This window comes from Lepisosteus platostomus, chromosome 5, assembly GCF_059453375.1.
Source record: "Lepisosteus platostomus isolate fLepPlt1 chromosome 5, fLepPlt1.hap1, whole genome shotgun sequence".
NCBI lineage: Eukaryota > Metazoa > Chordata > Actinopteri > Semionotiformes > Lepisosteidae > Lepisosteus > Lepisosteus platostomus.
This window is the reverse complement of record NC_142615.1, coordinates 53,433,944-53,458,151: the sequence shown is the minus strand read 5'-3', so window position 1 is coordinate 53,458,151 and position 24,208 is coordinate 53,433,944. Positions and strand designations below refer to the sequence as shown.

The window sequence follows — 24,208 nt, the reverse complement described above, 5'->3', positions numbered from 1 at the left end:
AACTCCGGGGCGTTTCTGTGAGTCAGTACTGGGTTTCTCTGTTCGAGGTTACAAGCGGAAACAAAAAAAGCGCTGAAAGCAGGAAGTTATTTCTGCTCGTTGGCATAAACGTGTAAAAATACATTTTGTGATTCCTAAAACCTAATAACATCCATGTTAGTCTCCCTTTTGTTCCCAATGCACATAACTGAATATAAACCAGTCAAGTTCAGGTACTTTTCTGATGTACAGTATCTGAATAGTTCTGGCGCTGCTGTTACAACAAAGATACTTACGAACTACTTTTTTCATACGAGCTCTTGCCGTTTTAAAATTGAATATTTTTTAATTTCGCTAAATCACACGAAACACCAACAACACTCATCGTAAGCATCTGACCAATCACATTCCTGAATTTTAAAAGTATTTAGTATTTATTTTTAACTTGTTTTATTTTAAAAAAATTGTATACACCTGTTTTACATATTCTTGCCATTTTTGGCATATTGTAAGTGGATTGTAACTTCAAATTGATAATTCCTGATCTTTATAACTGTGTATCATTTCTTTTTACCTTGTTTTAATATGTTTTAATTATTTTTGCATTTTATAGATCTTTTTTAATATATTGAGCATTTTAGCATAATTTTAAAATAGGACTATCAATGCTCCTGACTTCTAAAACCTGTATTTATTCTGACATTTTTCTCTCCAACAGCAGATGAGGAGGGATGCATTTGATTTTAAATTGGTTGATTTTAGGGGAAAATGTACATTAATTTCTTTGTACGTATCATCAGTGGGAAACTTGGCATTTTGGGATGAATTGCAATCTTTACTGCAAGACTGATATAGAAATGACGGGAGATTTAAATGACACATTTGATAAATCAGACAGGCACAGTACAACATCTAAACTGGCAGAACCCTCTAAAGTACTGAAATATTTTAGGCACATTCATAATCTACGAGATGTTTGGTGGTTACTGTGTCCTGCTACCCTTTCATATTTTTTAATGTGCATGAATCTGTCCCACTTCTTTTACTAGTTTTTAAGGAAGATTCTGAAATATCTGATTACGAGATCAAGCCAGAAAAAAAATGATGACAATTAGTAAGAAGAAAGATACAATGTATTGACAATGTAATATGCTTTAAAGGATTAAAAGGAAAATAAATACTTTATCTATGCAAACTAATTCAACTGAGCTCCTCTTAACACTATAGCCTGAAGAATTGCCAAAGCACAATGTATCACTTTGGGTGACACTAAGGGAAGAGGAACACAACACTCAAAACCACAAACCACTTATTTTCAACAGCAAAAATATGCTTGAAAATATTTGACAAAAAAAAAGAAACCTTACATGCATAGAAACCAATATTTATCTGCTAGGGTAGAATGCAGCAGAGAACAGTAGGGCAGAAGGTTAGTGTAACTCTATAGTGCATCACAGAGGCCGGTCTCTTCCCCTCATTATGCAGGCTGACTTGTTCACAGTGAACTGTCCTCCAGCGATAGTCAGCTGCAATCACTGACATCAGACATGATGTTAATACTTTGGCTGATTTGGTTAATGCGTTTTCCTATTAAACAGGAAATCTTGAGTTCAAATCCCAGTGTTGTCTTTCTTCCTGTCTTGTCTTATAGAATGTATCACTATGGATGATCATGTGCGGCTTGATTTTGTTAAATGCAAGTTTTCATTTTCTTTCTAGAACAACTTGCTTTTCATGAAATTCATACAGCTTGCGAAAGATGAAACACAGATCTTGCTTATCAGTGCAAAACAAATATCACAGGCCGGCAAGAATAAAGTCTTTTTTTTTACAAAAAGCTTGCAAATGGAGAAAAGGGATGCACGTGAGTCTCTGGGAGCTGTTAATTGAAAGGTTAGTGGTTTGAGCCCATTTCTCATTATTCTACTTAATTGGATTTCTTAGTAAAACCTTAACCCACTTGATATTTGCAGGAAATGCAGTTTTTTTGTGTGACGAACTACAACAAGTAAACAAGTGAGTACATTAGTCATTATCACTGGGAATGACCAGTCATGGCCAACATTCAAGGGAATTGTATTTAGTCACGGACTTTGACCTTCAAATGGTTGGCGGGAGAATTCATTTATACTCTCGTTGCACCCTTAGTTAAAATATTTAAAATTACAACACAGATTTGTTGGAGAACTTGAAAAGCAAAAAAGACAGTTGGACAGCATGATTATGTTAGGACTGTACATTTGTATTTCAATACTTTTGTATATTTATCTTAATTTTCATATACATGTAACCATAAATGCTGTTCTATATATATATAAAGATTGTTGTATTTTATAATATTTTAGCAGAGGGCACAAGGGGGTCTATTATACCTTGCGAAACATCCAAGACAACTATAATAGAGGCTCATATTTTAATAAAATTTGCTTTAAAAGAAAACCAAAATTTGTATGAAATCATCCCTCAATATCGAAGTTCAGTTGAAGGATTTGAAGAAGCAACAGCGATAGGTGAGTACATTGATTTTGGACCCATGTTTGCATCTGAATAATCTTTCCTCCTGGAAAGAATTAAAAACAGGTCTGTTTTGAGTCTCATGATGATTCTCTTCTGGATCTGAAAAAAAAAACAGTGCAAATTTGTTTCCGATGTATTTTTCAATTTTATCAGATTTTATCAGGTGAATGCAGTCGATACGTTCAAGTTTTTATATGATGACAGGACCTACACTTAGGGCTCAGTACTGATAACACTGCTGATATTGATGGAGTAGAAATAAGTGATGTATTGGCAGCTTTATCTGAGGCCAGAAGTCCTAGAACACCTACAAAAATGTTAGGATTCAGAGGAAGAAATATTTTTCTACCTCACCCAATCCTGCTGCATTAACGAGACTGAAGTTGGCTGCTTATTCGCCAGCTTCTTATTCGCGTTTTTCGTTCCACCTTAAGTGCTGCTGCTGTGATGTTATGCCGCCTTTCGCCTGTAGATGGCTCTCTATAGTCATTTTTAAAAATACTAATCCGAGTTGATTACTGCACATATCCTCAGTAAAGGGGAATATGTAAGTAATGATTATCCAAATTGCATTTTTGTATGAAACACATTTCAGAAAATCGAAAACCAATTTTCAAAACTCACAATAACACAAACTGGCATGTTAGACAACAAGTAAATAAGACAAAGGCAAAACGTGAATTCTCAAAGTCTCAAAATCTTGCATTTTGCAAGAAATGTTATTATAGCAGTTTACAATGGGACATTTAGAACATGGCATATGAGTATATATGGTTAACGGAGGATGAGCAAAGGGTGATGACACTTTCTGCTTATTGCTATGACCCTCCCTCCTGATTATAAAATCGTCTCACAATTCTGCCACTGAGGTGTGAGACACAATGTAACAGACTCTCAAAATCCTGAACTTCAGGAAATGTTGCTGTACCATTTTTAAAATATGACCCTCTGAATGTGGCATGAGAGAATTTATAGGGAAAAGCTAATTGCTCTTTCTGTTGTATTGCGATGGCCCCTGTTTAGAAAAAAACATCTCAGAATTCTGACACAAAGGTGTGAGACACAATGTAACAAATTATGAAAATCATGAAGCATAAGAAAATTTACTGTACCATTTTTTTAATATGACCCTCTGAATATGGCATGTGAGGATTTATAGTCAACAAAATAGAACCCCTTCTGCTGAATTACTTTTTCCCTCCTTCCTCGTTACCAAAACATCTTAGTATTCTGACACTAAGGTAAGAGAGACAAAATCACTCATCACGAACATTTGTAATTACAAAACTTCACTGTTGCATTTCTGCGTTGTGACATTCTGAACATGGCATGTTAAAGTATATAGAAAACCTAGATCAGAACAGGTTAAATGTAATTCATAGTGATTTATATTTTTTTAATTCTTTCTAAATGAAAAAATATGTTTTTCAGTGATTATGACACTTCAGTATTACATAAAATATGCTTCAATGCCAAAATAAATAATAATGGAAAAAATACCCACAGTGGACATTCATAGTTGTGATTATAGGAATGTTATATATCAGGTGGGTAGCTGTGTCAGCATGCGTAGGCTGCATAGGAAAAAGTAAAGGATTATTCCATGCTGAAAAGAGAAGAAAGGAAACATAACGTGTTGGCCGTGGAGCCTTCTTCAGGTGTGAGAAAGACAGGGCTGTAAGCAAAGATAATTTCCTTTATCTTTGCTTACTGCAGTTTAAAGACTTTAGGAAGTTTTACGGCTAACAGCTCCACATCAACTTCCTTTTATAACTAACCTCATCAGATCCCTCAACTCCCAACTCTTCCAATTTCTCACTTCAGAGAAGGATAAAAAACTCAATCATCCTCTACAGAGAAAAACCATCAACACCCCTACCACCAATCCTAACCTTGTTTTTACTATACCCTCTGACCTTTCCCTTTCACCCCTTTGCATCCTCAGCTAACATATTTTAAAATTACAATAGACTGTATAGTATTTATGTTTAAAATTAAGGTAAATATGTCAAAATATCAAAATCCAACTGCACAGTGGTATCGTAACAATGCTTGTCAAGTTCTCAAACAAACCTGCATTTTATTTTTAAAATATTTCAGCAGAGGATTCAACTGGAGTATAAATGAAGATTCGACGATACTTTTTCTTGGGTGAATATGGTTTTCTGGGGAGTTGCAATGTTGGGCATTATTGGACATTTCCCGGTGACCCTGACACGTGTTAAACACTCGCATTTCCTGCATATATTAAAATGGTTATGGTTTCGCTGAGAAATCCAATTGACTTAAGACAACGTTTATACTGCAGAAGAATCCCATCCCTGGGTGGACTCGAACCACCAACCTTTCAGTTAAAAGCCAAATGCGCTAACCGATTGTGCCAAGTTTTCGGTTAAAAAAAACTCTCTTACCGTTTATTTTGCCAGACGGTAATATTTCTTCTGCACTGATAACCAAGAATTGAATTTCATTTTTCGTAAGCTGTGTGAATGTAATCAAAAACAAGTTTTCCAGAAAGGAAATGAACACATGCATTTAACGAAATCAAGCCCTTTGTGATTGCCCGAAATGATACGTTCTGTACTACAAGATAGGAAGAAAGACACGGCTGGGATTTGAATCCCGGTTCTTTTGTTTAATAGAGAAGCGCTTTAACCAACTAGGCTACGGTGACAGGACAACCATCCGCTTTTACAGCCGCTTGGACACACCGCTCTGAGACATCTGCGTTCAGTAAGCGCTGAACCTGCGCTCAGAGCAAATTGCCTCTTTTACATAGCAGCCCCGACACTGAGAAACGAAGAGAACTGGCATTTTCATGTCCAATGCGTTTGATATCTCCCAAGGGCGACAGAGTTCTTTTGCGACACTATTTCTTCTTCTTTTTTATTTCTGTAGCTTTGATAAAAAACGAGAAATCGTGCAAGGGAAAAATGTTTTTTTTTTTTTCATAGAGAAAACGTGCACCAGGAAATGTTGTGTTGAGAAGAAATGATTTAACATGATACGTGACCTAATTTATCGGAGCAATTGCTCAACCAGCAAGGTCTGGAGAGGTTGGAGAGTCTGGTGGATGTGATAATTATACGGTGTTGTGAAAGAAAACAGTCTTTCTTTGAATTCTCAGTCAATCGGAATTTCAGTGCGAAACATAAACCCCTTGTCTGATTTAAAGAGATTATATTTTAAAACTCATAAAAAATCAGAAAACACATGTTTCTCACTTTGAAATTTTAGACGGAGCGGTGCATTACTAGTAGCGGCACTGAGCACACTATGGGGAAATTCAGGGTATGTGAAATCCCAGCGGTTTAGTAAACAACGCGTCTGATTTCGGATCATAAGATTGTAGGTTCGACTTCTACCTGGCTCGTGTAAATTTTATTCAAGCTCCTCAGTAATAGATGTATATTATGTAATGAACCGCACCTGAAAGCAAACGTTGGGTCTGTTTCCTTTGTTTTCCAGCATGAAATAGCAAATCGTTACAAAAAGCACCTGCTAATGTCCAATAGCGGGTTTTTTTTTTCAAATTACATTTTCAGGCTTCAGACACTTTTTAATAAAACAAAAGTGTCCGGAAACACATCAACTTTCAGGTTTGCTTGAACCTGTATTAAAAAAAGTTATCTGAAACTTCCGGGATTCCATTATCTGATGTAGCTGTCTCTAAAGTTGGACGTGATGTTAAGCAGATGCGAACTGTGCCTTTTCTCTTAAAAAAAAAAAACAAAGTTCTTTTTTTCCCCTTCACTCCAATGCTGGAGACTGTAAGCCTCTGTGAGCTCCACACTGCGTGTCCTGTACTGCTCTATGTACTAATCTATGTGGTGTACAGATAGAACTCAACTGCATGGTGTGAATTCCGTGTTCAGGACCAGCAGAACCTGAAAAAGTAACAGCTGACCTCGACGTGATTTGAACACGCAGCCTTCTGATCTGGAGTCAGACGCGCTACCGTTGCGCCACGAAGTCACGGCTGTCCGTGTTTTTGAATTCCCCAAAGGAGACAAATCAGCTTCACAAAAAAAAAATCTCATGTGAAGTGCGCAGCTCTTCCGAAGAGAGTCTCTTCTTACCACATTTTATTCTTCCTGCGCAGCTCTTGTGCAGGTGTTGTTCTCAATTACAGATCCAGGAACACTGATTGTTTTTTCTATTTTTTTAAATTAAGTACCCCATGGTGCAACGGTAGCACGTCTGACTCTAAATCCCCAAGTTCATTTTCAAAGTATTTCGGAGTCAACTGATACTGATCAGGTTCTGCTGCTACTGAACCCGCAGTCTTCACCTTAAAGTTCAATTCCCCAAGCCTTTTGACCTTATATGTCCATCCCTTCTCGTCAAAACTCGTATTTTCACAGGGTACCCTTCAGAAATCGCAGTATAGAATGAAAAAACTCCAGTAGATCTCGGCCGCTGTTGGTGATTTTCTTTTTAAAATAAATGAATCTCTGGAAATTTTACGGAGTGTATCACTTTCACTGAGACCGAGAAGTGTTAAGCTGTACATGCGTCTTTGTGGCTCAGTTGTTAACCAAAAGGGTGGTGGTTTGAGCCCTTCCAGGGACGCTACGAGCCTTTTAACGTACACACCCTCCTCACTTCATTTCTCCACGGCCGGTCTTGTACCGCTAACAAATACAGAGCCCGTAGGAGGCAGTAAGCTCGCATATATATAGCTCACTGTGTATATAATGAAGAAGCAGAAGTTAGTTTCTCATCTGCGCGTTACAGAGCCTTACGCAACTCGTAGTGTACCAACAGCTAGGGTTTGATCCCTGCACGGGCTATTAGTTGAAAGGCCATTGTAAATGACGTATAAGAGATTTATAGATAGATACTTTATTGATCCCGTGAGGGAAATTAATAAAGCTTATCCAGCTGGCTTTTATGTTTCACACTAAATTGCGATCTTGAAACCAAAATGAAATTGACATTTGTACTGTATGTTTTTTTTAATTACAAAGCAAACAGAGTATTCTCTTAATTCAAAGATCAGATATTGGCCAAAACAAGACAATCAGACGTTGGCTGACTTTGGAACAGGAGCCTCTGCTTCGTCGTTTATTGAGCTTTTGATCAATGTCTGAGAGAAAAAGATTCGCTATTTTTACTCTTTGATTAAAGTACACAAAAAGCACCTTCCTTCGAGCTGGAATCGAACCAGCGACCTAAGGATTCCCTGCTGATTCCACTACAGTCCTCCGCTCTACCAACTGAGCTATCAAAGGGTTGTCAAATGCTCCCTGGCACATACTGCCCAATGTAGTGAAATGTTCCGGGTGATTTAAATCCCAGTTCGACATCAAGTTTCCAACTCGTTTCCTTAGTCTTGTTTACCTTGAATTTAAGCAACGAACCAGGATTCTACTGTATAAACTTCCGGGGATATTACAAAATGTTTGATGGGGCATCAATCATTCCAGGCGGAAATGGACTCCTTTTTGTTTCTCGAGGGATCATATTAAACATTGCATTAGTATCGAGAGGAGGATCACCATGAAACACAAAACAAACAGTTTCATTCTGTCTTTTTTAGAAAGTAGCGTTTGTGCTACATTAATTATATTTTCGTGGAAATATAGAAGTTGTAAATGTTAAAATTTATATTTGAATCGAAATGTGGTTTTGAGTTAAATATTAGCGGGATCATGTGATTAGTTTGTTTGTCATTACTATATATATTGCCATTTTACTAGAATTTGTAACTGAAATTTACTAGTTGTGTTTTTATGATGATTAGCCATTTGTTGATTACAATATTGTATATAATGTATAATTTGAACTACATATTTTTCAGGTGTGAATAATTGTATATTTTAAGAATAAATTTCTAAAACAAATCATTGGCTTTATTTACTAGTTTCTACACCTATAAAATATTTATTTGATGTATAATAGACCTTTAACTATATATGTATATTAGTCCTCTAAATTTATCCGTATAATAGAACTCCAACCATTTATGTATAATAAACATATAATCATAGATGTCTAATTGACATATAACGATATACGTATACTAGAATTTCATTGTAGACCAGTTACGGAGCACATTTATACGTCTAAAGTATGCGTTTAATAGTCGTATATTCTACTTCTTTTGCCAACTGGGATGTGCCGATTTTAATTTAACAAAGCTAGATACACAGTTTGTTTCTCGAAAGCGTGTTATGTAAAAAAGATACTTTGCTAAGGATACAACGGGTGTATAAATGAATTCTCCTGACAGCCAGTTGAAGATAAAATTCCACACGTGAAAATGGTTTTCTTGGACATTTACAGGTACTTAATTGTTTACTTGTAGTTCCACATGAGTAAAATAGATATTTCCTGCAAATTTCAAGAGGGCTTACGAAGAAATCCCATCAAGCTTTAGCAGAGATTATGGTTACAGCGGAACAGTCTGAAGCGCGTCCCTTAGTGGGTTTGAACCACCAGCCCTTCATTTAACAGCTGCACAGAGACACACTCCCGTTGCTTTTTGCCGTTCACACGTTTGTAGTTAAAGAATTATAAAATACTGACATTTTCCTGCCAGCCGGCAGTATTTCTTCTGCACTGACCATGAATAACCAATAACTTTATTTCATCTTTCCCAGTCTGTAATCCACAGAAAATGAAGTGAATACTTGTATTAAGCTAAATCAAGCCGACGGAGATGCACTGCCGTTGTTTTTCTCCACTTTTCGTTAAAAGGAGAAAAATCACTGACATTTTCTTGCGGTATTTCTTCTGTCCTGATTTGCAAGACTTATATTTTATATAAGTTGTATGAATTTCTTGAAGTTCAGAAACAACTTGTTCCACAAAGGAAATGAACACTTGGTTCAAAGTAAATCAAGATGTATGTATCTCTCGCTGCGTGTGCTCTTATCTGTCCATCTCTCTACTTTTCTCTCTGACAGTCTGTGCAGAGTTTCTGAAGGGGATGTAACACCACTTGGCAAACAGAAAAATTATCAGAGGCAGAATAAAAAATCATTATTCTCTTCTCAGTCAGATTCACAGCTCAGAGACAATCGGACAGAAGCTCCATACTTCTTTTTATCCGTCAATCCAGAACCAGAGGACATTCAGACAATCAGTGCTTTTACATGAATAATATCAGGCAGAACAGCCTGGACTCAGGTCACATCTCCCCATTTTCTCCTTCCTCACAGCCACTTAGAGACAGAGATGAGCTCCTGGTTCTCCTCTCTATGAACTGGGCTCAAGACTCACTGATCTGTCAGCTGTGGACTCTGTTCCAGGTCAGAAGCAAGAACCCATTCCAGGACCTCCAGCCCTTCAGTATTACTTTCTTTACTGTATGTCAGTCTCCAAACATGTTTTATAAATGTTTTATAACACACGTGAGTGTGGAATTATCTTTTTATGTAATAAACACAAGTAGTGACACTTTGGTCAGTACACTGTATATTGATTATTAGTAGCCAATGGGCCGATGGTCGTGTCTACAGTAGTGACCAGTTGACCAGTCTGTAGCTCTCAGCAGTGGGACTCAGATCACACAGAAGAAGACCTGTCTGTGTGTGATTCCACACCAGCCCAGGGAATCACCAGCTCTCATATGTCTCTCACAGGTGTCTCACAGTCTTATAAATTTACAATTAGATGAATTATTGTAACAGGTAATCAGACTACCTATGGAACTGAGAGCAGGCTGGAAACAAAACCGGGATACACATTTTAACCTCCAGGATCAGGTTCCTGATCCTCCTGGCTTCTATACTCTGATGATTCGTTTAAAACATTTAAAAGCACTTATTACAGGGACTTGTGCTCGTTCTCTACTGCTCCACACGGGTACGCCTTGTAACACATTAATCTGCGAAGTAAACTATTTTTTTTCCTGTTTAATGAATTTCATTCCTTGGTTTGTCGCTCTCCTTTTACAACTGTTATGATTCGCTTCTCTTCACAGCCCGGTGTGTTCTTTTTTTGGGGGGATGTTATATCTGTAAGAAAAGCCCCCCAGGCTCCGGACAGGAGTCTCCTCCAGCGGAGACGCGCTCTGCTCTGTTACAAAGAGCGCTGTGACATCACAGACACCAGCCTGAGCGCCTGGATCAGAGAGCAAGACCGCGGGAGGCACAGGGTGCGCACGGAGGAGAGTTATTGATCACTTATCTATCGAAAACCAATTAATTCAATTAAAAAACCGTAGAATAAACAATTAGCTTCACCGATTGGTGAGTACTGATTCTTTTTCTGGTTTTGATCCTGTTCTAAATATCTAGAAAACAGTCAATAAAGACTGTATCGATCAATTACCGTAGTGTAAAAAATGTTCAAACCGAAATTAAACAATGATTATTCTTATTATTATTTAGGTAACTGTATCCTAGAGCTAAAAAAATATATTCCAAGTTGATAAATGTATGTAAGTAACAGTTTACATGTATTTTTTCCAGTGTTTATAAATCATAAGTATGGTAACCACGGGGACAGGCGCCATGTCACTGTGCGCGTCTAGGTGTATCGCGTTCGTCACAAAGAGCGATGTGACGTCATGGGTAGCAACAAATACTAATACTAGTGTATTCATATTAATATTAATGAGAGTACAACTGGTTGTTTTAATGCTAGTGTTCATGTGAGTATTAATGATGATAGCGCTACTGATAGTTTTAGTTTTAATGTTCATATTCATGTTAATATTAAATATAATTATAGTGTTACTGTTAGAGAATTAACAGTAGTAGTAGTAGTTTTAATACTACTGTTATTCTCGCATTACTGTTATTCTCTTTGGGGGAATTAAAAGCACACATGGCGAGTGACCTCGTGGTGCAACGGTAGCGTGTCTGACTCCAAATTAGAAGGTTGTGTGTTCAAATCAGGTTGAGGTCAGTTGATGTGTTTGCAGGTGCTGCTGGTGCTGAACCTGGAAATTACACCATACAGTTGTGTTTCAGCTGTACACCACATAAGTAATCTGAATGAAATAACAGCGCAGTACAGAACTACCAGTCAGAAGCTTATTCAGAGAATCATCTTGAACACGGCAAGAGAAAAGGCATATTGCACATCTGCGAAACATCACGTCCGACTTTAGAGACAGTGACATCAGAGAATGGAAGTTTCAGACCGCTTTTCTGTTACAGGTTCAAGCAAACCTGAAAGTTAGGGAGTGTTTGGTCACTTTTGTATGAAAAAGTGTCAGAAGCCTGTAATTATAATTTGCCCTTTTTTAATTGTGGTTGAAATCCACTCCCATGTACCAAGACCTTACAGTATATTCATGTTTACTTAAATGACTAACTATTGGACTATTGGACATGCAGGAAAGAAAGGAACCCAGAACCAACATTTGCTTTCAGGTGGGGTTCATTTACATAACGGACATCTATTTCTGAGGAGCCTGATTTGAATCACACAACCCCTGTAGAAGTCGAATCGACAATCTAATAAACCGAAATCAGACGCGTTATCCATTAAACCACCAGCCCGTCATGTAAATGAATTGCACCATGGTGAGTTCAGCGCCGCTCCTAGTAATATCCCACCCCAATCTTAAATTTCTACGTGAGAAACGTGTTTTCTACATTTTTATCAGTTTTTAAAAATCATCACTTTTAAGCAGACTAAGCCTTTATGTGTCGCTCTGAATTTCTAATTGATTTAGAATTCCAAGACAAAAGCGTTTTGTTCCACAACGGCGTGAAATGATCACGTCTTTCACTCTACTTCTCTCTTGTAGTAAAGCAGACCCTGCTGGGTGAGTATTTGTTCTGGTAAATTAGGTCACTTTTCATGTTAACTCACTTCTGCTAAACACAACATTTCCTTATGCACGGGAGTGTGTCTTTGTACAGCTGTTATACAAAGGGCTGGTGGTCAGGGACGCGCTTCGGATTGTTTCGATGTAAACATAATCTCCGCTAAAAGCCCTCTTGAACTTTGCAGGAAATGTGCGTGAAACCATTTTCACGTGTGGAATTTTATCTTCAGCTGGCTGTAGTTAGAATGCCTTATACACCCGTTGTGTATCCTTAGCAAAAATATTTAAAAATTATAACACAGAGTTGTTGGAGAACTTGACAATCATTATTAAATGAGCACAGTACAAATGTACATTGATATTTGTGTTGTATGTACTTTAATTTTAAAATATATAAACATAACTGTGCTGATATGGATGTTCATTTGAAGGATTTGAGGAATCTATAAAGGATGTCAGAACAACCAAAGAAACATTTGGGCATCTGCATATTTTTAAAGATTAAAGAGCACCGTAAGTGTGAAGTTTGCACACACGAGAGAAGAAATCAGTTTCAATGCACATCATTAAACTGATGGTGTGCTTATCAGTCATGCATTAAACATGTATAGCAGAGGATGGCTTTGATCCATCAATCTTTGGGTTATAGACCCAGCAAGCGTCTGCTGCGCCACTCAGCTATGTTTAACACAACTGCTTTTGCACTTGAGATGAAAAGTTTCAACGGTAAACGCAGACGTCACTGAGCACTTGGTCTTTTGTAGTACAAATCATCACACGCTGCTCTACATGGGCGTCTTCAAGATCGTTGAGAACCAAAGCTTCTGCCTTCCTGGTTACTGATTCTTTCTTCGTTAATTCCCAAATCTTCAATGAGAATCAGTGAAACGAAAACCAAACACATGTACACACTCGCGTCCTAGCATGAAAGAAAAATGATGGAAGCGTTTGAGAAATAACAAAAGTAGTCTGAACAGCTCCAGCCTATCAACTGCTCTACAAAGTGATCGCTATCTCCACACCCAGTTTATAACACTGAAAATGATTCAGGAAGCACAGCAAAGTTCTAAAAACAGCGGTTGAAAAGCGTCTAGATACATAAAATGACAATTTCTCAAAAGTAAAATCTTCATCTTTTAAATATTGTCATCCATATATTTTCATTTTCCTCTTTTTAACATAACACGCTTTCGAGAAATAGAGTGTCTTGTAATGAAGGCTGCATTAGAAAATGTGTATCTAAATTAAAATCGGGTTTATGACTTCTGCGTTTTTCAGCTTTCTTAGCGCTTGGGTCTCGATTCAGATATTGCAATGAAAGCAACAGGGGAGTAAGTTTTCCTTTTCTAAATCAAAGGTGATCTGCTCACAAGGAAGTATAAAAACTTCAGCGTTTACTTTTTGAAGACCACAAATTGTCGAAACACTGTTGCTTCATAAGCTTATAAGTAACGTTTCTGAGCATGCATTGTATTACTCATGCTGTTATTAATAAAAAAAACTTAAATTCACATAATGGAACTTGGACGGCTCAAAGTAGTCTATTCCTTGTACAACTTTACTTGCCCGCTGAGTAGAGTTTAAAGCAACTGCAGCAGAAGTAGCAGTAATAGCAACAGCATGGTTAGAGTGTCACAATACACTCTGAAATTATTGCGGCTTCAGATCGTTTTGTTCTGTTGAAGCTGCCTACAGGCTCTGAACTGTTGACATTGGCTGTGATCATCTTTTTTCAGGTTTCATGAAATTCTTCACATATTTGAAATATTCCATTCGGGTTCGCCTAATACACGGTGCAACCCGTACCTGCAGCAGAATGCTGTGGCACATTAAGCCGTTTTGGTTTGTAAGGATTAAGGAGCGTACTACAAATCGAGCAAGCGAAAAGAAAATTAAACAGGAGTCACTTTTTGGATTGCTAATCCATTGTACTCTGCTCGTCTAGGTTCAAATCCCATCCTTGTCATGGTTAAGGCCTGAGACATGTGTGTTTTTTCTAAACGGTGTTTGCATTTGTTTCCTCTTCTACTCTTGTACTGGAGCAGTAATATTTCTAGTGGTGGACGAACATGGTATCACAGGTTGACAGCAGGAACACGTGGCCACAAGCTGCAGTACATTGGTTTGGGAACAGCAATAACTTTCCTGTGGAGACAGGTGCGCCGGTATTAATACAGCTCTTTCGAGTGGAAAGAGTAACAAGAACTGACTTAAACTTACCAGTTATGTTTAATAGCTAAAAACACAAAACCAACCTCTTCAGTGGTTGAATCTAAATTACAGAAGCCAATGCTGCCATCAAGGAAAAAAAATCTTGAGTTATGTAGTTTTGAGACTAAATATCTGACTTTCAGTTTGAAGCGGTACAATGGATTCCAGGTCACATTCGTTCTTAATTCATATATATGAGTGTGATAATGGTTAAAACTGTGTTTACATGAGGAACAAACAGTAACCTTTTCATTCCGAGAAGAAAGTCAGATTGTGCGCATTTCTCAGCACGCACATTGTCAGGAACACTAAACCCACAGTGCCAGCAAACCAATCGACAGCCTGTAGGTACTGCCATTGCAAATGTAAAAGGTTGTTCATACACACATATGATATCGTTGCTATCTCGTAATTAGGAGATAATTTGGTATTTCTTAATTAAGAGAACTCAGGATTTTTTTCCTTGGTGGCAACAATGCGCTTCTGCAATAAATCATAGACTCTGCTTTCAAAATACAGATGCAGCCATTCAAAATGGGTGAGGTATTTCGCGGCATACCCCGGTGGGCGTGTCGCAGTATCACGCGGTATCACGGTGTCACATGGTTAACTATCCGGCGTCGCCTTGTAAAACCTCCGGGGGGAGCTTAACCTCTCATGTACAGCATTTGAGCCTTTAATTTTGAACTGTGTATTACAGCATGTTAATCATCAGTCATTAAAATGTTGGTATATTTTATGAAAGCAAGATTGCTCAGTTGGACAAAAGTACACAACCTACCTTTATCAGAAATATTTATGCATCAAAGCCTTTACTGAAGATATTACTAATAGTATTAATAATGGATGACTTTAGACAAGCTGTATACTCAAAGTATAATTTATTTAGCACATTTGTACAAGCACTTGGAATATGTCCAAGCCATACTTTGTCAGGCATTTTGTTTTACTTCAACGGGCATAAAAACTTCCTTGCTTTTAACAGGGCGTTTCATAATTTCTAACTACGAAAATGATTTAAAATGCGACACCTATCATTCAACTAGAGCTTAAAATATCACAAAGATCCTCAAGAGCACAGGAAAGAGTGTATTAAAAGACACTTGTATTTATCAACGCTTTCTTTTCCGTATACCAGATTTTATGGAACCACTTCAGAGGGGTGTCAGCCAGTCAGATTCCAGGAATCGGCACTTTAAAGGAAAAATACACACTGGTATTCCATTTCTCCCTAACGATTTTAAGCATCGAAGTATTTAACTAGCATGTGAAATAGCGTGTGAAAAAGTGGTAGTTTTTAAGCTTTTCTGCTAATATAATATGGAATCGCGTATCTAAAGAATTCTTGTGCTGCGACAGGGCTGTGTAGGGCTGTTTCGCCTGTCTGTTCATGCGAGCTGTCTTGTAGCCTACTGGTCTAGGTGCGTGACTATCAATTGGCAGGTTGTGTGTTCAAATCCAGCTGGTGCTGGACTTTTCATTTTTATTTATTTATTTTTTAATCGCGTAACATAAACATATTACCGTATGCAAACTGTACTGTATACAGTATGTATATGTATATTTAATGTCTTAACTGTGCCTGTTTAAGTATTGAATATTCATATCTAATTTTACCACTGAAGGGAAATCTTAGTAGCTGAGCATAAAAAGAATAGGAGCATACTGCAACGCGTGTGAAGGCCATAAACGATATTAATTTTGGAACATAAACATACAGTATATGGCTGGTCTCGGTACTTTAAAGAAAACATACACGAAACATGGTTTCATTATGACCAGAATCGGTCTTGAGATATTTTTAACTTGATTTACAGTATTTGAGAGGTATGTCTTAACACCGATACTACAGTGCTTAAGTACTGCTCACGTATATGTTTCTAGGTTTATATTATGCGGTCAAATTACTTTTGAGCAACTAATAAGAAGCGCAAAACGGTATGCGTTTTAGTTTCGTTTTGTGCTGGGACCCGTGGATTGATTAGAGATATCAAGTACATACAAGTCATTTTTTAAATTTTGTAGTTCGTCTTGAAAAAATGTTACGAGTACATCATCTATCAACAATTACACAGGTTCTGTTTCCATATTGCGGATTTTGGTTACGTAATATTATTTTCTAGATTTCACGTTGTGAATATATGATTTGGGCAAACAGAGCAGCAAAGAAGTACATTATGGGTTGTTGTTTTTTTTTTGCAGTTTTATCTAGAACAAGCGATGCTTAAACCTTTGTCTGATTCTTGTGAAACTATCCACACGACAGTTACAGTACCTAGGAGTTGACTTCCGTGATGTCACTGATGGGATGTTTCTAAAAATCCATCCTCTGTAAAACGTCTTCTCTAGTTGTCCTGCATATGTATTCGCTAATGAAGCTGTGTGTTCTGAGCCTGGATCTCTACATTTCTGTATGAACCAGCTTAGAGGGCTAAAGACAGCTTGTGTTTAAATTGAGTGTAAGGCAATTTATGCTTCTAAAGTCATGGTCAACATTTATTATTGTACTGTGCTGTAAACTTGTTCTGTGCCAAGTCACATTATTTTATAGCGTTTTTATAGCGTTATCAAATCCGGTGGCGCTGTGTGTTAGTTTCCTGACTCCCATTATTCAAACTGCGACACTGATCATTCATCTCTAAATAAACTTTATTTTATATAGTGTTTTAAGCGAATAGGTAATTAGATTGCTCATAAACCTAATCACTTTTTCTACATAAACACAGCGTGATAGCTCTCTGAAAATGCTTTTCCTTTATTTTTAAAGTAGGCTCAGATTTCAACTATAGATAGTATTATTATAAACTTTCTTGGAAAAATGTATTTTATGTAAACCATGTTTGCTATTAATTCATTTAGGGCTAAAATACGTTCATTGTCTTCCAATCGAGTCGAGTTGACATTGGAAGCCTGCCACACCCGGACTGTTAAACCAACGCATTAGCACGTCAAAGCCCATTGAGCCAGTATTGGCTTTAGTATTCCCCCCCTCTCCCCTTCAATTCAAGGTGTTTTATTTGCACGACAGATGGGTACAAGCAGTGTTGGGTATGTATATTGTAACGCTTACGGCAGACAGGCACTGTGTAAGAGCCGGCGCACCAGAGCAGCGCACCGAGGGAGCGTCTGCATTTATAACTTAGTTTTTAAAATTAGTCAAGCAATATGAATTGCTAGTTAAAGACTTCGATGCTTAAAATGTTTAGGGAAAAATGAAATACTGGTGTGTATGTTTGCTTTAAAGTACCAAGACCAGCCATATACTGTATGTTTAAGTTCCAAAATTAATATCGTTTATGGACTTCACACGCGTTGCAGTATGCTCCTATTCTTTTTATGCTCAGCTACTAAGATTTCCCTTCAGTGGTAAAATTCAATATCTACAACGGGCACAGTAAAGACGTTTACAGTTAGTCTTTCTACGACAGACCAACGGACCACGAGTGCCCCTGTCGGTCAACCAATCACGCACCGCTGTATTTTGCGTCATCGCGCATCACGATGCACGACGCCGTAGCCAATTACCTCCGGTACGTGTCTGTACCGGGCACCTTGAATGGCTGCATCTGTAGCTGCACCAGGCACTTGGACACAGATAAACACGGATTTAAAATTCAGGAATATGAATGGTCAATTGCTTACAGTTGGGTTTTTTACGTCTCGTATTTAGCGATTTGTGTATCAATATTTTAACTTATTTTATAACAATCTTTCAATTCATTAAATTGCTAACAATATGTAAAATAAAAACAACAGCACCGTTAAATGCTGGGGAGACAGGTAGTTTTTTTAACAATCAGATTCCAATCTCTAATGCTGTGTGAGAGTTTACGTAACTTTCCTTTTCTCACATTTTCTGACGACTATTCTAAAGGGGCATCCTGTCAACTGCTAATACTTTTAGAAAATCTGTCTGCGTTTGATTATTGTCGTTTTATTTTTTTAAAAGTTCAATATTGATCATAACTAAAAAAAATAATAATCACGAACAAAAAAAAAGGGCTGAAGATGCAAGTCGCTCTTGAATCAGAGCTGGGTGACATGGGCTTCTGTTCTGATATGGTTGTACGAGAAGCAGGAGGAATCGCTTCACTCATATGAACCATGAGCTGAATCAGGAGGGAGACATGTCAATCAGGCAGGAGTTGAACCTACAATCTCCTGATGAAAAAGCGTTTTTTATTTAGCTACTGGCCCTGGTCTTATGACTTAACTTCACCATAGTGAACTCAGCGTCACTACTAGTAATACATCACCTCCAGTCCAAAATTTCTAAGCAAAAAAAAAAATATATATAATTATACGTATGTATAATATATTTAAAAAAGACAAAGGGTTTGTGTGTCGCGCTAAAATTCCGCTTCATTTTGAATGCAAATAAAAACCATTTTCTTCCAAGAAATCATTTTTTTCCCATCCTTCATACTATACATCTCTCTTGTAGTAGTAAAGCATTTTGATTTAAACCAAACAATACATTAAAGGTTTTATCTATACACTTATACTTACGCTGCAGTGCACCGGAGCCTGATACACGATACCGTCCGGTTTCAGCCTCACAGACACGTCCGGACCCCGCTGAACGATAACCTAATCTGCGTAACCTCCTTGTTCACAGCTCCCTTGACCCCCCTCAACAACCATCCACACCAGGCACTTTCCCTTGCAACAGAGCTCGCTGTATCACCTGCAAGTACACAGCCACCACCACACTCATTCAAGGCCCCTCAGGACAATTCCGGATCACCCAGACAGCATCTTGTACCTCCAGCAACCTTATTTACTGTATCTCTTGCAGTAAATGCCCAGCCATCTACATTGGAGAAACAGGAAGGAGACTCGGAGACCGCTTCAGAGAACGTGTCAGGGCTGTGAAGATTAAAGATCTCTCCAAGCCCATTGTTTCTCATTTCACCTCTGACGGCCACAACCACTCTAATCTCTCCGTCTGTGTTCTCAAAGACGGTTTTCCGAACTCATACATCAGAAAGACCACTGAAACTAAAATTATTCTGCAGCTAGGATCACACATTCTCCCTTCCCTTAACGACAGACTACTGTTCTTTGAAATTTTCTCCATTCATTGGAAGTTTCATTTCACACCTCTCTGCACCCATTCTGACTTCACACCTCTTGATTGGCCTCTCTTTCTGTCCCCTGCTCCTGCCTCTCACTCCTCCTCCCTCCCAACCTTTTTTCTCCCGCTACTTTAGCTTTGCCTACTGCCCTATCTCTCTCACACCTGAAGAAGGCTCCACGGCCGAAACGTTGTGTTCTCTTTCTTCTTTTTTTCAGCATGGAATAAACCTATAACTTGTTCCTATTTTAATCAAAATAATATTAAGACTTGTATGTATTCAAATAGTATTATCATTATTTATACTTACGCATCAAAAGACGATTGCTGAGAAAAACATGACAGTATTTAACCTAAATGGCAAACAACAAATATCAGCAATGCATTGTGGTGTATAACCAGAAAAGATGCTGTGTTAGATATGTTTTCAATTTCAATTATATATGTATTTATTAATGTTGTCAATATTATTACGGTTGCAATTTAACCATGGTGAGAATCCCTGCCTGTCATACAGGAGAGTGGGGTTTGATTCTTGACAGGGAGCTAAGGAGCTTTTTCTATGACCTGTTTACAATTTAAACTGTAGTGTAAGACACCTTTCTTCTACAGAAATCTATTTTTTTAAAAAGGAGATGAATTAGTTATAACAACACAAAACATCAAAGTGAAGTTGCTTTTCAGCAACTCCTTGGCTACATGGGAATTTAGTTTTTTTGACAGCAGGGTCATTTGCAAAATTAAACAAGGAATTGATTCACTCCTGTGGAATACTGTATAAAATGGAAGACAGGTTTGATATGGAAACAACTACACACATTTTATTTTTTTTTCCAATTGTACTCCCATCAAAGTGACATAAGAAAAGTCATTGTCAGAAGTGGGATATGAAAACAAGCCACCAGGGGAGACCGATGTAATAACGTCACCAGAAATATATTGAAAACAAATGGGCTGTCACTAAGGAAATTCATAGAGAAATACAGGTTCCACCATAAAACACCATAAGGAGTGCAAAACATGTTAAGTTATTTCTGTACTTCATCAGTGTCGGTAAAAGAGGGACTCAAGGACACAAAGACTCTAGTTTGGGATTCAGGCTGAGAAAGGGAAGTGTGACTTTGGACACAGGGCATTGCAGAGAGGAACAAATGGCGCAACGAAACAAAATGCCAAAACCCCAGATTGAACCAGGGACCTTTAGAGCATCAGTCTAAGGCTTTCTCAGCTGAGTTATTTCAACCTCTGTGTACGATCCAACCTCTGCTGTCTGCAGTAGCCTCCCAAAGTTCCAGCATGAGTGCACGAAGAGGAGTGGTAGAGTGTTACTGCAACGTCATTCAGAAGGGGAGTGATCCAGCTCAGCTCTCTGAGGTTTGGTAGATACATCTTCTTCATGAGTAATGTAGGATCAACTTCTTCAGGCTGGAGGAAGGGCTTGCATTTCGGCAGTAGTAACTGACTGAGTAGTGACTTCTAGGACCTGGTCTTATCAGGTTGCTTTCAGTTCTGCTGAAAAGACCTGTCTCTAGGAAATTTAGGAAGCAGAAGAATGACTATCTGAAAGGTGACATGATCTGCTGGCTGTTTGATGTGATGTGATGTGATGAATGACACAGGAAATTCGAATTCTTGCAATAAGACAAAACAAGATCCATAAAACACTGGCAGGAGTGCAAAATGTGAGAAGATAAAAAGACACCTGTTTCTGCCCAATTTCAAACAGGGGATCTTGCGCATGTGTGATGAACGTGATAATCACAATATTACAGAAATGACAGCAGTATTGAACATGGCGAGACGTAAAAGATTGTTAATTCCCTTCAAATACTCACAGTGTGTTTATTCTGCTGTATTAATTTACTGTGCTCATCCGGCAGTAACGAACCTGTTATCTACACACTGTTCCCAGAGCTGGATAGGTGACTCCACATTCTACAGTTTTCTAGCAAAAGAGGAAGTCAGACTATAGAAATGGAGAAAATCTCCTCTTCAGAATGTGGAAATATATTCCTGAGAGAAGTCCTTTCTCGAAGTTCAACACTCTCTGCAAGTCACCCATTCCCACCTTGCGCAGTGTAGTGGTTATCACATTCTCTTAACACACCAAAGGGTTTCAGTTTGAAAGCGGGCGAAAACAAGTGATCACTTTTTGCACATTGGTCACTGCTGACATTGCTTTATGGGTCTATTTTCTATACTGTGCTGATCAATTGGAAATCAAATGGCAAAAAAGACCCGTTCCCACACCTAAGGTCAAATAGTAGGAATCAAAACTGTTCGAGTGTATGGAAGCACACAGCTTTATTAAGACTTCCAAGCGCAAGATCTTTTTATTCCTAAAAGACCCTATTTATGTTGTATGAGAAACATTAATATTAATACAGAATCTTTTTTGACAAAATAAATGGGCTTCCTGACTTCAGAAAGCCTTCTAGACAAATACTAAAAGAGCAAAAATTCCATTTGGTAAATGAAATGAAAACACATACCCTACCAAACCTTGAGTACAGGCCATTCAGGGTGATAATACAAAACCATTTATAATTCAACAAATAAAAGCTGTCAACTGGTAATCACAGCTACTCATAAAAAAAACTGAAGTGGCAATACACAGTAGGTGACTCTTGAGTGCAAGTTAAATCCATGCAAGAAGGGGTTTAGTGTTACATTTCCAAATCAGATATGCAAATGAGAGATCTGGCCCAGCCAATCTCAAAGCTCCCTTGGTCTGGAATGGAGCTGCTCCCCTCTTCTAGTTATTCACACTGGTGTTAGGTTACATATTAGCACATTTCATCTAATTCAGTTGTTTCAGAAAAAGAAATAAACAAATAAACTGGATTTATTTGTTGGAGCTTCACCAATCTGTTTTTCCACCAAATAAATTGGCTTTCTGACTTCAGAAAAACCTTCCATTTATTTTTTAAGAACTATTTTAATTTCACATACAAAGAATCACAAAATAGGAAACTTTAATAAATATACCCAAAACAATATATATGAAACCATCTATTTAGGTTATAGTGCTCTAATAATGGACAGGGCCAGGCTACCTGTCCCCTTGACTGGAACCTCAATGCCTTGAACACCCCCGTGTTCCTCAACCTCCTGTTTTTATTCCGTCAGCACCTCTGAACTCAGTTCCATGAAGGACTATAGAATACTGGCTTAGCCAGGTGCGAATGTCCTCCATCTTTGCAAACTCTGAGAACAAAACAACATGCACAGTTGAATATGGATCTTCCCATAGGCCTGAACTATCATTCTTTTTGACTCAAACAACTCCACACATTGTTCAAAGCAAGGGGAGGTAGCAGTAACAACTTCAAACGTTTTCTCCACATTCTACAGATCTCTAGAAATAGAGGAGGTCAGGCTGCAAAAGTGGGGGAATGGAAAAAATCTCCTCTCCAGAATGTGGAAATAAAGTTTCCTTTATTGGGAGTTTAACCCAGGCCACCTGGGTGAAAATCCAGAATCCTAACCACTAGACCATACAGGAGCACACAGCCTCACAAACAATGTGTAATTTCTGTCTTTATAGCGCACTTGTTACATAGCTAGCTGGCACTCAGAGTACTGCAAGATCTATTTACTGAGAATTAGTTGAAGTATAACGTCAGGACTATAACCCCAGCTTTCAGGGGGACTGCAACCTTAACACAGAGCCTTAGACCACTCAGAAAAGGTTTGTTGGCTTTTATAAGTAATTACATGTGTGAAATCTATGTCTCTCAGGCCTGTGAGACTACATCACAGAAGTGCAAACTTGGAGGATGGGCTTAGTAGATAGGGCAACAATTGCGACAAGCCTCTTATGTCCACTGCACATGCAGACTTTGAAAGGGGTATCAGATTTTATGGGTACTCAATTCTATACGACACTGGCAAGACGGAGTAAAGGAGAAGACCCTTTAAGAGACAAAAACAACACATTGTTTCAGCCAATGTTAATTAAAAGGGCAGCACAGCATTGGAACTTCTGTCACGGATGTTATAAGGGCATGCCGTGGAATGGCCAAGAGAGCAAAATAGGCCCTATGTGTAGTGGCAAAACGGGTGTTAGCCCGTTTAGGAGGTCAGATGATGTCGGGTAGAAACTTAAGCCCTCAGGCCGCGGAGGAGATGGCCTGGTGCTAGGCAGGTCTGAAGACATTTGAACCCTCAATACTGAATGAGGAGGAAAGGGTGACCCGGAAATATATAGCCCCAGACAAAGAAAAACCAGAAGGACAAGCAAAGCACAGGGAAACTAGGACAGGACAGAGTGGGAGCGCCCTCTAGCTGTAGAGGGTGTGACAGCTATTAGTTTTGAGTGATTGAAATCCATTTTCAATGATGTTTTTCCTGCTCATAACATTACCAGTGAGAAAGAGGATTGTGAAACCCCCATTGCTTAAACAGCGAGTGCGTTGGTGGTTATAGTAAGAAGTTTCCATAAAATGAAGCATTATATTTTTGTAATACGTTTAGTGCCTATAAAAACTATTCACCCCCCTTGGCCTTTTCACATTTTATTGTGTTACAGTATGGAACCATGATGTATTTAACTGAGAATTGTTGCCACTCATCAACAAAAAGTGCTCTATAATATCAAAGTGAAAAAATTCCAGACATTTTACTAAGTCATCAAAATAAAAAACACTAACCCTAACACTCAATACCCAGTTTATAAGGTGAAAAATTATGCT

The 24,208-nt window shown here is 38.2% G+C and overlaps 3 non-coding genes across 3 annotated transcripts; all 3 read right to left on the bottom strand.

Moving 5' to 3' along the window:
* Positions 1-6,399: 6,399 nt before the first annotated feature.
* Positions 6,400-6,471, bottom strand: trnaw-cca (transfer RNA tryptophan (anticodon CCA)). Its single transcript has one exon. It is a non-coding gene; the product is annotated as a tRNA-Trp (tRNA).
* A 1,171-nt stretch (positions 6,472-7,642) lies between these two features.
* Positions 7,643-7,730, bottom strand: trnay-gua (transfer RNA tyrosine (anticodon GUA)). The gene is given in 2 exon segments: positions 7,643-7,678; positions 7,694-7,730. It is a non-coding gene; the product is annotated as a tRNA-Tyr (tRNA).
* A 14,191-nt stretch (positions 7,731-21,921) lies between these two features.
* LOC148669291 (U7 small nuclear RNA) lies at positions 21,922-21,979 on the bottom strand. The gene has a single exon (XR_015938914.1). It is a non-coding gene; the product is annotated as a U7 small nuclear RNA (small nuclear RNA).
* Between the last annotated feature and the right edge of the window lie 2,229 nt (positions 21,980-24,208).